General features: G+C 44.1%; 1 protein-coding gene across 1 annotated transcript in view; it reads right to left on the bottom strand.

The window, feature by feature from the left end:
• LOC143817930 (interferon alpha/beta receptor 2-like) overlaps nt 1–13,388 on the bottom strand; it is a 40,033-nt gene extending 26,645 nt beyond the window's left edge. The window contains exon 1 of the mRNA XM_077299399.1: nt 13,272–13,388. The gene's annotated coding sequence lies outside the window, so the exon portion shown is untranslated. The remainder of the gene's footprint in view (nt 1–13,271) is intronic.
• Nucleotides 13,389–14,102: the final 714 nt, after the last annotated feature.

The following is a 14,102-nucleotide window of genomic DNA, read 5'->3' as shown; positions in this document are numbered from 1 at the left end:
CTGCACACTGCAGTACCTTGCTCCGACCTCAGGGCAAATCAGTACGCCTGTGCTGGAGCCGCAGCGTGAAGACAAGAAGAGGACGTCATCGTAAGAAGATGGGAGTCCCCAGACCGGACCGTGAAGCCCAGGTGAGTATAATCTAACCTCTTTTTCTCATCTTTCAGGATACATCAGGGGCTAATCTACAGCATTACAGAATTCTGTAGATAAGCCCCTGATGCCGGTGGGCTTAGCTCACCTTCGATTTTGTGGGTGACAGGTTCCCTTTAAAGCCTCACACACCCTTTTAGAGACTGCATCCATTCCTGCACCAGCTTCTGCATCCTCTTTCCCATTTACAAATTGTTCAATTGCTACAAGAAACTTTCCAGGCTGTTTCATGAAAATTCGGTGGCACCGAGGTCTCACTAGTTTGTAAGATGCTCTGGAAAAGTTAGATATTATTTAACAGCCTTCACCTCAATCTTGAGCCATGGCGACTTGATCGATGAACACTCTGTGGGAAGATCGATCTAGATAGGTCCATCACCACAGCCATTATCTTGATTGTATCAAGCCATCGGGCTGCTGATCTTCGTTTTCGCCTTGTTCTTTCTATTCTTCTGACCATGATGTCCTTCTCCAGTGATTGCTCTCCTCGTATGATGTCTCCAAAGTAGACAAGTCGTAGCTTGGTGATCCTTGCTTCGAGTGACATGTCTGGCTTGATTTGTTCCAAAACTAATTGGTTCTTCTTGCCATCCATGGTATTAATAATATCCTTCTCCATCAGCACATTTCGAAGGAATTGATTTTTTTCTTCTGTCTTGTTTCTTTATCGTCCAGGGTATCCTTATGTTACCACAGAAAAGACCAAACTATGTATGAGCTTCTTCGTCAGTGAAATGCTCTTTGACTTGAAGACCTCGTCCAGTGACTTCATTGTTGATTTGCCCATAGCTCTTCTCCTATTGACTTCCATTGCTGTCGCTGCATCTTGAGTGATCATTGATTCGATTAGGTTGAAGTACTTTACAACTTCCAGTTTGTCGCCGTCCATCCCAAATATGCCCCATTCGTACCTGGCAGTAATCAATATCTTAGTCTTCTTTGTGTTGGGTAGGAGTCCCATGTTCTCGGTTTCCATCTTGACCCTTCATAATAAGTCCTTCTTTCCAACTACACTAGTTTCTATCAATATTGTATCGTCTGCATATTTCAGATTATTGATGATTTGTCCAGCAATTTTAATTCCTTCTTTTTAGGCAAGTCCGGCCTTACCGAAAATAGCTTCTGCATACATGAATTGGAGAGAAAAGGTGACAGGATGCAACCTTGTCTGACGCCTCGACTACATGCCATGTCACCATGTTCTGTTCGGACTGTTGCTTCTTAGGAAGTATGGCTTTATAAGGGTTGGCCGTCTTTGTGGACAATTTTATTTATTTTTTTTACTTAGTTCAATTTATTTTGAACTAAAAATCATTTTTACAATTGAGCTTTATTAAAAATTTTGCACTGTTTGGCTTTTATACGACTTATTATTTCCTGGTGCAGTCAACGTTGATGTGGTCTGTGGCCCTAAATCTGCTGAAACAAGGTCAGAAAAAAAAGACAGATAAAATAGTTACAAACTTGCATGTAAGACTGTCAGAATGAGCTCACTGATGGATTATCCATTCCCTCATTCTGCAGCCAGATAGTGCAACACAGGGACTATGGAAGGCGAATGGTGCGAGACTTTTGATGAAACAATCACAAAATTGATTTTTAGCCCCAATTACATGCAATAAAGTAACAAAAACAAAAAATTGTGAACAACCCCTTTAATCATTTTAAGTGGGTGGCTTTTTCGAGGTAAGCCCTTTCAATATGTGGAATTTGGCTCCAAGCAACCTTGACAAATTTTGTGGGAGGAAGTCTGCAGCCAGCCACATAGTGATTAGTGATGAGCGAATATACTCGTTACTCGAGATTTCCCCAGCACGCTCGGGTGTCCGCTGAGTATTTTTTAGTGCTCGGAGATTTAGTTTTTTTCGCCGCAGCTGGATGATTTACACCTGTTAGTCAGCATAAGTACATGTGGGGATTCCGTAGCAACCAGGCAACCCCCACATGTACTTATGCTGGGTAAGTAGCTGTAAATCATTCAGTTGCGGCAAAAAAAACTAAATCTCCGAGCACTAAAAAATACTCGGAGGACCCCCGAGCATGCTCGAGAAATCTCAAGTAACGAGTATATTCGCTCATCATCACTAATAGTGATTGATTCAGATGAATGAAGGTAGAAAGGGAGGAAGCTTGTCGAGTGACTATTCGTTCTGGTCCAAAGAGGGGTCCCGACCGTGGGGCATAGATGTGTCAGCCGTCCATATACTGTACTTTTTCCAGTGCGCCCCTTCATTTTAAGAAATTATAAATATTTAACTAAAGCCTGTTAAACTTCTTAACAATCACAACTTCTTAAAAAGCAATATTTTTGGGCAGACCTGGGCAAACTACAGTCCGCGGGCCAAATCCAGCCCTTTGGCTGTTCCAGTCCTATGGATCGAGACAGCAAAAGGGCAGAAACAGTGGCGCACGGGCAGCACCATGCCCTCCCCCACCCGCCATCCATCCACCGCTGTCACCGCTATCTGCATCCTCAGAATGCAATTTAATTTACATTTCATTGCGCTGCTGAGTATGTGGTGTTGTTTTTTTTCATGAGTATGGGATATTTGTATGTATATAGGAGGCTATGTTGGGCTCATGCTGTATATAAGAGGCTTTGTGGGTCTCACGCTGTATATAGGAGGCTATATGGGGCTCATACTGTATATAGGAGCTATGTGCAGACTCATACCGTCTGTAGGAGTTAGAACAGCTTCACCATCATACTAAACAGTGCAGGTTTTCTTTGCTCTGGCATTGCTAGGGTTAATCAGCTCAGTTTATCTCCTGGAGCTCTCCATCATGGATTGCCTTAGTTGTTCCCTGTTGAACACTCCCCTCTGGTTTATATGCTTGCCACTGGCATTTGAGAATTAACAGTGATAGTTCATTCTTCCTGGTTTGGAGTTGGAGGAGATGTTTGGTGTTTGGAGACTTGTCCTGGCAATTTCTGTGGGGAGTTTGTTTGCGTATTCATCCTCATCATCTCCTATTTGGTTTCACCTGCTTACCCTCCCCTGTGTTTCACTCTGGTTTTTGGTGAGTGTATTTGTATGGTTGCAGTTTTCATTTATCCCTGTTTGTCTCCAATTGTCTGTCTGGTTAGTATAATCCTATACACTTTGGCCTCACACCATCCTGGGTGGGGGAGGTAACAGATAAGGGTAAATCAGGAGCATAGCAAGGCATGTGACCCCGGCTTCTCCACCTTCCGGAGTGATCTGGAGGACGGATAGACTAGGACACCCCCTAGTATGAGGGATAGGGAATGAGCCCCTTTCCCCAAGAAATCCTGCAACAGTACCATGACAGAGGATATGTGGGTCTCAAGGTGTATATATGCAGGCTATATGGGAGCTCATGCTGTATATATGGAGGCTATATGGGGGCTCGCTGTATATAGCAAGGCTAAATGTGGATTATTTTGTATATAGGAGGCTACGTGGGGCTCACACTGTATATTGGAGGCTATGTGAGTCTCACACTATTGTACTGTATTTAAGAGGCTATTTGGGGTTCATGCTGTATATATGAAAAATATGTGGGGCTCACACTGTATATATGGAGTCTGTTGGGGTCTCATACTGTATATATGGAGGCTATGTGGAGCTCACGCTGTATATAGGAGTCTATGTGGGGATCACAGTGATTATAGAAAGCTGCGTGAGGGCTCATATTGTATATAGAGAGGCTATGTGAGGGCTCAGACTGTATATAATGGCTATGTTGGAGTTCATATTGTATATAGGAAGTTATAGGGGGGCTCATACATGTGTATAGGGGGCTGTGTGTGGGCTCACACGGTGTACAGGGGGATGTCTGCATAATTAATTCTGTTCAATATTAAGTGATACAATTAATATTAATATAAATAATTATAATTACTATTTTAATATTAATATTGCATTTAATTAATTTCAGCCTATTGGTTCGGCCTCCACAACAGTCATGTCCTCTCATGTGGCCCCTCAGGAAAATTAATTGCCCGCCCCTGCTTTGGGGCAGCGGGAATAAAACAAATTGGTAAGCAGAAGCTGTCATTTTTCGGTTTATTGGTTGTGGCCTCTTTTGCTTAAAGTACAGCTGTACTGATTGTCATTGTCACTTTTGGACTCTCTTTACTGAAACTGAGAAGTGTCATGGTGTCAGTCTGTATAAGAACTGAGCAGCGATCTAGATCGGCAATTCTAGTTGTCAATTTTGAAACAAAAGAAAAAAAAATAGCCACTGGAACAAATCAGAAAAATGACGATATGTCTGGACGACATGTCTGCTACAATACTATCATCATCTGTACCATCTAATCGAGCTGTTCTCCTCTTCCCACAGGTATGCCAGGACTTTCCCCAGCTCTCCCTGGCTCCTGAATGTCTTTGTATATTGCCTTGATTTTCTATGCTTTCCCTGGCATCTGAGTGTCTATGTGCAGCACATATAATCCTTTTCTGGTATGCTTTCTTACCTATCATCTTGTTTCCATGACTTGTTTCATGTCTCTCATTATGTTATTCTGGCATCTCTTTGAGCGGTCAGTCCTACCCCTCCCTTTCTTTATGACCTCTGCCTAACTCTCTACATCTGGTCTCCCATACCCAGCCACCTCCTCATTCACACCTGATTGCCCTTAGCTGGGGATATATTCACATGCAGGCGTCTGCTACAGACGCAGTCTGCTCCATTCATCTTTTAACTTCCATCTTTTTAATTACTTTGAATTAGACTGAATTGGACTGGAATTGACGGTAACAAATTACCAAACCACTACAATGTTTCAGTTTCTTTTCTCTTTCACCCCCATACTGCTTTCCTTCTTACAATCTCCTGCAATCCCTCCACCCAGCAAAGAGCTAGTCATTTCTCCCTCAATACTCCCCAGCTATCTCACCTTCTCCTCAGAACTGTTCCTCCACATACAATCATTTTTCACCAGACACGGCCGCATCATGTTCTATCCTGCTCCCACCTTTTAACGCTCTGTCTGCTACACCTCATCACTGGTGATGTATCCCCAATTCCTGGCCCTCCTCAACACATCCCCACACTCATTTCCAACCATGATAACCTCATACCCATTCATCCAGCCCCTACTCCCCCGGTCCCCCTACCTGGAGCACTTTGGAACGCACGCTCCGTCTGCAACAAACTGCTGTTTATCCATGACCTCTTCATCACCAACAAACTCTCCTTCCTCGGCATCACGGAAACCTGGCTCACCCCCTCTGACTCAGCCTCTCCAGCTGTGCTTTCCTATAGCGGTTTCCATCTCTCTCACACCCCTCGCCCCAGCAACAAACGTGGTGGAGGGGTTGGCTTGTTCCTGTACGACACCTGCTCCTTTACTCCAATCCCACTACCACCCTCTGCTACCCTTCCCTCATTTGAAGTGCAGTCCGTCCGCATCTATTCCCCCTCCAACCTCCAGCTGGCTGTCATCTACCGCCTCCCAGAACTAGCCATCTCCACCTTTCTCGACCACCTCACCACCTGGCTACTTCATTTCCTCTCTGCTGACATCCCCACTATCATCATGGGTGACTTCAACATCCCCATTGACACTTCCACTTCAGCTGCCTCTAAACTTTTATCAATGACTTCCTCCTTTGGCCTCACTCAATGGTCCTCTGAGGCCACTCACAAAGATGGCCACACGCTGGACCTCATCTTCACCCGCCTCTGCTCCCTTACTAATCTCATTAACCCACCCCTCCCCCTGTCTGACCACAACCTATTGACATTCTCTTCCCTCTCCTCTCCTAGTGTGCAACCCCCACTCCACAAACTCACTCACCCTCGCACCTCAAACACCTCAACTTACAATCACTCTCTGAGTCCCTTCTCCCTCTTACAGACATAGCCTCCCTTCATGACACAGATGCTGCTGCCACTTTTTATAACACCACAATAACAGCTCCACTTGATTTGGCCACCCCGCTCATGCATAGCAAAACTCGTACAGTAAACAGGCAGCCCTGGCTGACCAGCCTGACCAAAGAACTGAGATGGGCTTCCAGGGTCGCTGAGGGGAGATGGAAGCGATCCCGCTCTGCCGACCACTTCACTGCATACAAGCAGTCCCTCACCAGCTTCAAGTCCATGCTCACTGCCGCAAAACAAACTTACTTCTCATCTCTCATATCCTCCCTGTCTCACAACCCTAAACAGCTTTTCAACACTTTCAATTCCCTACTCCGTCCCCCTGCACCCCCTCCTTCCCCTCGCAATTCTGCTGAAGATTTTGCCTCTTTCTTTAATCAGAAGATCAATATGATCAGAGAAAGCTTTGGCCCACAGCGTCTATTGTCCCTCTTAGCTGCTCAACCCTGTTCCTCCAAATCCAGCTTCTCCACCATGGCAGAAGATCAGCTCTCCACCCTCCTGTCAAGATCACACCTCACCACTTGCACGCTTGACCCGCTCTCGTCCCACCTCATCCCTAAACTTGTAGCGGTCTTCATCCCAACCCTAACACACCTCTTCAACCTCTCACTCACAACACAACAAACATGCAAAGATCACACCCATCCTCAAAAAGCCCTCCCTCGACCCATCCTCTGTGTCTAGCTATCGTCCGATATCTCTTCTCCCTTATGCCTCAAAATTACCAGAACAACATGTCCATCTTGAACTGTCCTCCCACCTCTCCTCCTGCTCCCTCTTTGACCAGTTACAATCTGGCTTCTGACCCCATCACTCAACCGAAACTGCCCTAACTAAAGTCACCAATGACCTACTAACTGCCAAGAGCAAGCGACACTACAGTACTCTGTCCTCCTTCTCCTGGACCCGTCTTCTGCCTTTGATACTGTGGATCACTCCCTTCTGCTAAAGATCCTCTCATCTCTTGGCATCACAGACTTGGCCGTATCCTGGACATCGTCATATCTGACAGACCGTACATTCAGTGTCTCCCTCCCCTACACCACCTCTTCGCTCTGCCCCTTGTCCGTCAGTGTTCCTCAAGGCTCTGTTCTAGGACCCCTACTCCATCTACACCTTCGGCCTAGGACAGCTCATAGAATCCCACGGTATGCAGTATCATCTCTACGCCGATGACACGCAGATCTACCTATCCGGACCTGACCTCACCTCCTTACTTACCAAAATCCCACACTGTCTGTCTGCTATCTCAGCCTTCTTTTCTGCTCGCTTTCTAAAACTGACCATGGACAAAACAGAATTCATCATCTTTTCCCCTTCTCACACTACCCCTCCACCAGACCTATCCATCAATGTCAATGGCTGCTCACTTTCCCCAGTCACATACGCCCAGTGCCTCGAGGTGATCCTTGACTCTGCCCTTTCTTTCAAGCGACATATCCATCCAAGCCCTTGCCTCCTCCTGCCGTCCCAAACTCAAAAATATCTCCCGCGTTCCTTGACCGCGACACCACAAAACACTAGTGCACGCCCTCATCTCCCGCCTTGACTACTGCAACCTCCTACTCTCTGGCCTCCCTTGTAGCACTCTGGCACCACTCCAATCCATCCTACACTCTGCTGCCCGACTAATCTACCTGTCTCCCCGCTATTCCCCGGCCTCTCCCCTATGCCAAGCCCTTCACTGGCTTCCTATCACCCAGAGACTCCAGTTCAAAACCCTAACAGTGACATACAAAGCCATCCACAACCTGTCTCCTCCATACATCTGTGACATGGTCTCCCGGTACTTACCCACACGCAACCTCCGATCCTCTCAAGACCTCCTTCTCTACTCCCCTCTGATTTCTTCTTCACACAACCGCATCCAAGACTTCTCCCGTGCTTACCCCATACTCTGGAACTCTTTACCACAACACATCATACTTTCCCATCCCATAGAAACCTTCAAAAAAACCTGAAGACTCATCTCTTCCGACAAGCCTACAGCCTGCAGTGTCCTCCCTCCTTATGTACCTGTGTGCCTTGTTTTTTGCTCATGTTTACTGTATTAGCCTATATTTGCCCCCTTTTCACATGTAATGCGCCATGGAATAAATGGCGCTATAAAAATGTACAATAATAATAATAAAAAGTAAAACTAAATCTCATGAATATCAAGCTTTGCTGTAGCTTCTGATGTATTATTATACAGCCATTATTAGGATGTGCGTGCCTGTGTTTCAGTGTGAACCACCAGTCACTCTCACTGCACCATAGAAGGGGATGACACATGGCAGGATGCAGAGAGGCGCTAACCACACAGTTTCCAGGGACTGGTACCATTATGAGGTCTGTAGAAAAACTAAGACGTGGTTAATGTAAGGCGACATTTCTCATTTCCTGCAGGCTACACCGTGTGATTATGAGCAAGAGGATGACAATTACACCTAATAAATTATTATTTTGTAAATATATTTTGTTTTATTTATTATTATATGTCCTTTATATGAAACAGCGCCACACCTGTCCATGGGATGTGTATGGTATTGCAGCTGTAAAAATCTGTAAAAATGAGCCTGGCCTGTATTACCAGGCTCCACCAGTAAGCAGGTGTGGCACTGTTTTTGTTATTTAGTTCTGCTCCTCTTCTTAAGGCCAGGTTCAGACTGTCATATTTCAGGGCCACGACTGACCACGAGCCTTCCAACCCAAACTTACAGCCTCATGTAAGTCTATGAAATGTTTCTAAATATTGCATGCACTCTGGTTATCCATGAGCGACTGGTGACACTAGGGCACAGCTACTTGTGCTTGGATAAGTGCAAATTTTGGATCTGGATGGGAGGACTTGCTACATAGAGGACAGGTGCAGGAGATGCCTGATAGCGGGTATGTAAGTTGGACCAGACCAACGCATTCTGCATTTTTATCCCATGAGGACCATATGAAAAGTAGCCCACGAGCACCAAACATTGGCCTAAGGCTGCGTTCACACTAATGTATCTTCGGCTTATGTTAGGGTACAGTCAGACGTGCAGTCTCGGTGCGGTAGCAGCCCGGCCTACACTCCATAACCTGCCATGAGCCACTGGCCACATGGTTATGTAAGAAAACCGTGCTCCATGGTGTGCTGCATCTCGTCTGCCTGTACAGTGTCCATTTTAGAAGTATCAGAGTCAGGTATCAGAGTCAGGTATCAGAGTCAGGTATCAGAGTCAGGTATCAAAGTCAGGTATCAAAGTCAGGTATCAGAATCAGGTATCAGAATCAGGTATCAGAGTCAGGTATCAGAGTCAGGTATCAAAATCAGGTATCAGAGTCAAGTATCAGAATCAGGTACCAAAGTCAGGTATCAGAATCAGGTATCTAAGTCAGGTATCAGAGTCAGGTATCAGAGTCAGGTATCAAAGTCAGGTATCAAAGTCAAGTATCAGAATCAGGTATCAGAGTCAGGTATCAGAATCAGGTATCAGAGTCAAGTATCAGAGTCAGGTATCAGAGTCAGGTATCAGAGTCAGGTATCAGAATCAGGTATCAGAATCAGGTATCAGAATCAGGTATCAAAGTCAGGTATCAGAATCAGGTACCAGAGTCAGGTACCAGAGTCAGGTATCAGAATCAGGTATCAGAGTCAGGTATCAGAATCAGGTATCAAAGTCAGGTATCAGACTCAAGTATCAGAGTCAGGTATCAGAGTCAGGTATCAGAGTCAGGTATCAGAGTCAGGTATCAGAATCAGGTATCAAAGTCAGGTATCAGACTCAAGTATCAGAGTCAGGTATCAGAGTCAGGTATCAGAATCAGGCATCAGAATCAGGTATCAGAGTCAGGTATCAGAATCAGGTATCAGAATCAGGTATCAGAGTCAAGTATCAGAGTCAGGTATCAGAGTCAGGTATCAGAGTCAGGTATCAGGTATCAGAATCAGGTACCAGAGTCAGGTACCAGAGTCAGGTATCAGAATCAGGTATCAAAGTCAGGTATCAGGTATCAGAATCAGGTACCAGAGTCAGGTACCAGAGTCAGGTATCAGAATCAGGTATCAAAGTCAGGTATCAGGTATCAGAATCAGGTACCAGAGTCAGGTACCAGAGTCAGGTATCAGAATCAGGTATCAAAGTCAGGTATCAGACTCAAGTATCAGAGTCAGGTATCAGAGTCAGGTATCAGAGTCAGGTATCAGAGTCAGGTATCAGAATCAGGTATCAGAATCAGGTATCAGAATCAGGTATCAAAGTCAGGTATCAGGTACCAGAGTCAGGTACCAGAGTCAGGTATCAGAATCAGGTATCAGAGTCAGGTATCAGAATCAGGTATCAGAATCAGGTATCAGAATCAGGTATCAGAATCAGGTATCAAAGTCAGGTACCAGAGTCAGGTACCAGAGTCAGGTATCAGAATCAGGTATCAGAGTCAAGTATCAGAATCAGGTATCAAAGTCAGGTATCAGACTCAAGTATCAGAGTCAGGTATCAGAGTCAGGTATCAGAATCAGGTATCAGAGTCAGGTATCAGAATCAGGTATCAGAATCAGGTATCAAAGTCAGGTATCAGGTATCAGAATCAGATACCAGAGTCAGGAACCAGAATCAAGTATCAGAGTCAGGTATCAGAATCAGGTATCAAAGTCAGATATCAGAGTCAGGTATCAGAGTCAGGTATCAGAGTCAGGTATCAGAGTCAGGTATCAAAGTCAGGTATCAAAGTCAAGTATCAGAATCAGGTATCAGAATCAGGTATCAGAATCAGGTATCAGAGTCAAGTATCAGAGTCAAGTATCAGAGTCAGGTATCAGAATCAGGTATTAGAGTCAGGTATCAGAGTCAGGTATCAAAGTCAGGTATCAAAGTCAAGTATCAGAATCAGGTATCAGAGTCAGGTATCAGAATCAGGTATCAGAGTCAAGTATCAGAGTCAGGTATCAGAATCAGGTATCAGAATTAGGTATCAGAGTCAGGTATCAAAGTCAAGTATCAGAATCAGGTATCAGAGTCAAGTATCAGAGTCAGGTATCAGAATCAGGTATCAGAATTAGGTATCAGAGTCAGGTATCAAAGTCAAGTATCAGAATCAGGTATCAGAGTCAGGTATCAGAATCAGGTATCAGAGTCAAGTATCAGAGTCACGTATCAGAATCAGGTATCAGAATTAGGTATCAGAGTCAGGTATCAGAGTCAGGTATCAAAGTCAAGTATCAGAATCAGGTATCAGAGTCAGGTATCAGAATCAGGTATCAAAGTCAGGTATCAGAGTCAGGTATCAAAGTCAGGTATCAAAGTCAGGTATCAAAGTCAAGTATCAGAATCAGGTATCAGAGTCAGGTATCAGAATCAGGTATCAGAGTCAGGTATCAGAGTCAGGTATCAGAGTCAGGTATCAAAGTCAGGTATCAGAATCAGGTATCAGAGTCAAGTATCAGAGTCAGATATCAGACAGTATTTCTGATGTTTGACTTTGATATATGATCATGTCCTAAAATGGACACTGTTCGCCTGAGGTTAGTCACACCATCTAGCCACCATTGATCTAAGCGCTAGTTCACACAAATGTTTTCCCTTATAGACCAAAAATGTCAGCTTGTGCCAGCCTGATCCATTTTTACAATGAGCCTCGCCCCAAACATTTTAACAGGTTCTAAAAAATAAACGGATGCCGATGCACCATCCGCATTGCGTCCATTTTTAATAGAACTGATACAAAGAGTTTATTAAATAAATGAATTGCATGTTTTATTATTAATTAATGTAAAAAGAATAGAAATTAAAAAACAGACCCGGAACTTTAGAAACCTGAAAAATCAACAGACAAAAAAAAACGATGATATTTCATACTCCGGTCTGAACTCAGTCTTAGGTCTCATTCTGACATCTGATTTTACCAAGTATGAGAAAAATGGATAGATTTTTTTTCATTAGACTTTGATCAGAGATTGGTCCGAGTGTCATCAGTTTGTCTCGTATGTGAAAACAAAAAAAAGTTTTTCCATTTTATCTTTTCTGACAGTCTGAGAAAATCGGACTGCACTCTGATGCCATGTGAGTGCAGTCTGATTTTTTCACAGACCCATAGACTCACATTGATCTGACACTCGGATCAAAATCATCGATTTTGCACTGACCGCTCTATAAGATCACGGACCTGTGACTATCACAGCTACGAGTCCTACCTGTGAAAACCAGGGATAGTACGTGAAAATCAGACATCTGAATGAGGCCTTAAGGTGTAAATGTCCTCAAACCTGTTGGTTTCACAATCTGAGATTTTGGCAAAATATAGGCACCTCTACTTATAAATGTAATACCCCTTCTCCAACCAACAGGGGCATGACATGAATGCTCTACAGTCTACAGTCCCCTCTTTTTCGTGAAAAATAGTCAACTCTCCAGCCCTGGACCCCTGCTCGTCACATCTTCAGACTTGTGATCAGCAGTTACCAAGTACTGCCACTAGAGGTCACCATTTAGCTACAAAAAAAAAAAGAATTCCGCCTAGTGGGTCTAGCGATTAACCCTTTTATAATCACAGCATATTTTACTGTTCTGCTGCATTTTTCCCACATATAAAAAAAAGCGTGTAAAAAAGCTTCATGTGAACAAGCCCTGAAATGGATGGGGTGTTTGTGGAATTACATATTTTTGTGCGAGCAAAAAACGAACTTTGTTGACTTTTTTCATTTTTACATTGCCCGTCTGATTTTTCTTACTAAGGAAGGAGCCCGAAATCTAGGCCAAGCTTATAGCTGATCTGAATATATAAGAGTAGAAGAAAAGTTCCATTTTGTTATAAAAGCACTCAGGGAAAAAAGACAGATAAAAGAGTTACAAACTCTCCCTATAGAAGAAGCTCACTGAAGGATTCTCAGTCAACTCATTCTGCAGCCAGAGGTACAAGGTAACTATAGAAAGCAAAGCAGATTTTGTTTACAATAAAACCCAATTGTAAAAATAATTTTTAACCCCAACTACATGCAGACATGTAAAAATTAATTGAGCTCAAAGGTGTGTGACGATCTAGAACATGTCACCTGTTGCGCTGCAGCGCCTCCGCAGGCTAAATGAAGCATTACAAATCCTAAAACATCCCCGTCCCTATTGTGATGATAGTCCTATCTGATTCTGAGTCACATCCTTTCCTCAAAACAGTAGGAATAAATGGAATAGTTATAGGGGTTATCTGGGAATATATATATATATATATATATATATATATATATATATATATACTGTATATATAGTATTATGGGCCTAAGGACTAACAGGCAAGTAGTCGCTACCTACCTGTCTGATATGCTCAGCGCCGATCTCTGCTGGCACAAAGTGGTCACATCATGCTCTCGCCGGCGATTCAGCAACTTCCGCTAATGTCCCGTTGACAGAGCAGCAGCTTGTCTTCCACCTTGCTCTACTGATAGGGAGTAACTGACGACATCATGGTGATTGACAGCCCGCTGCCCAACTGCAAGGAGCCGGCTGTCAATCAGCATGACATCGGCAGTCATGCCCCATTAACAGAGCGGAGGAAGAAGATGAGCTGCTCTGTTGACGTTAAGCAGCAAATTCGCCGGCAGGGGCGGTTGGTGACGACAATAAGCAGGTAATTGCCTCTATTACTTTTTAGGCCATAGTAAAAAAAAAAAATCAACCCCTTTAAATGTCTGCCTGCAGAGCATCATGGTTCATTTTATTATTTCCCATGATTCCATATTTCCACCTTCTGTACGGAACCTTGGTTGTTACAGTGGATACAATCTGGTCATGTGACGGACTCCCAGGCGCAGGGTATGTGCCCACAATCCGGAGTTGCTGCGGGTGTTACGACTGTTGAACAGCCACAATACATGCCGTCGCCGCGGGGACTCGAACATAGTATTCGATCACGCCGAAGACACTCGGTCAGCACCCGAGCATGCTCAGATAACACCTTATCCCAGCACGGTCGCACATCACGTGACCAGACAGACTGTGTCTATTGGAAGAAACCAATGATTGACAGCAAGCAGAGATCGGGAAAACTATGAGGAATCGATACAGAAAGTATGTTAGGAAGTTGCATCACTTTTCATAATACAATGAATTCATTTTTTTTTCAAAACTTTTCCCACTTTATTA

Source organism: Ranitomeya variabilis, chromosome 3 (assembly GCF_051348905.1).
Source record: "Ranitomeya variabilis isolate aRanVar5 chromosome 3, aRanVar5.hap1, whole genome shotgun sequence".
Lineage (NCBI taxonomy): Eukaryota > Metazoa > Chordata > Amphibia > Anura > Dendrobatidae > Ranitomeya > Ranitomeya variabilis.
Note: the sequence above shows the minus strand (reverse complement) of the source record. Positions and strands in the feature narration are given on the sequence as shown.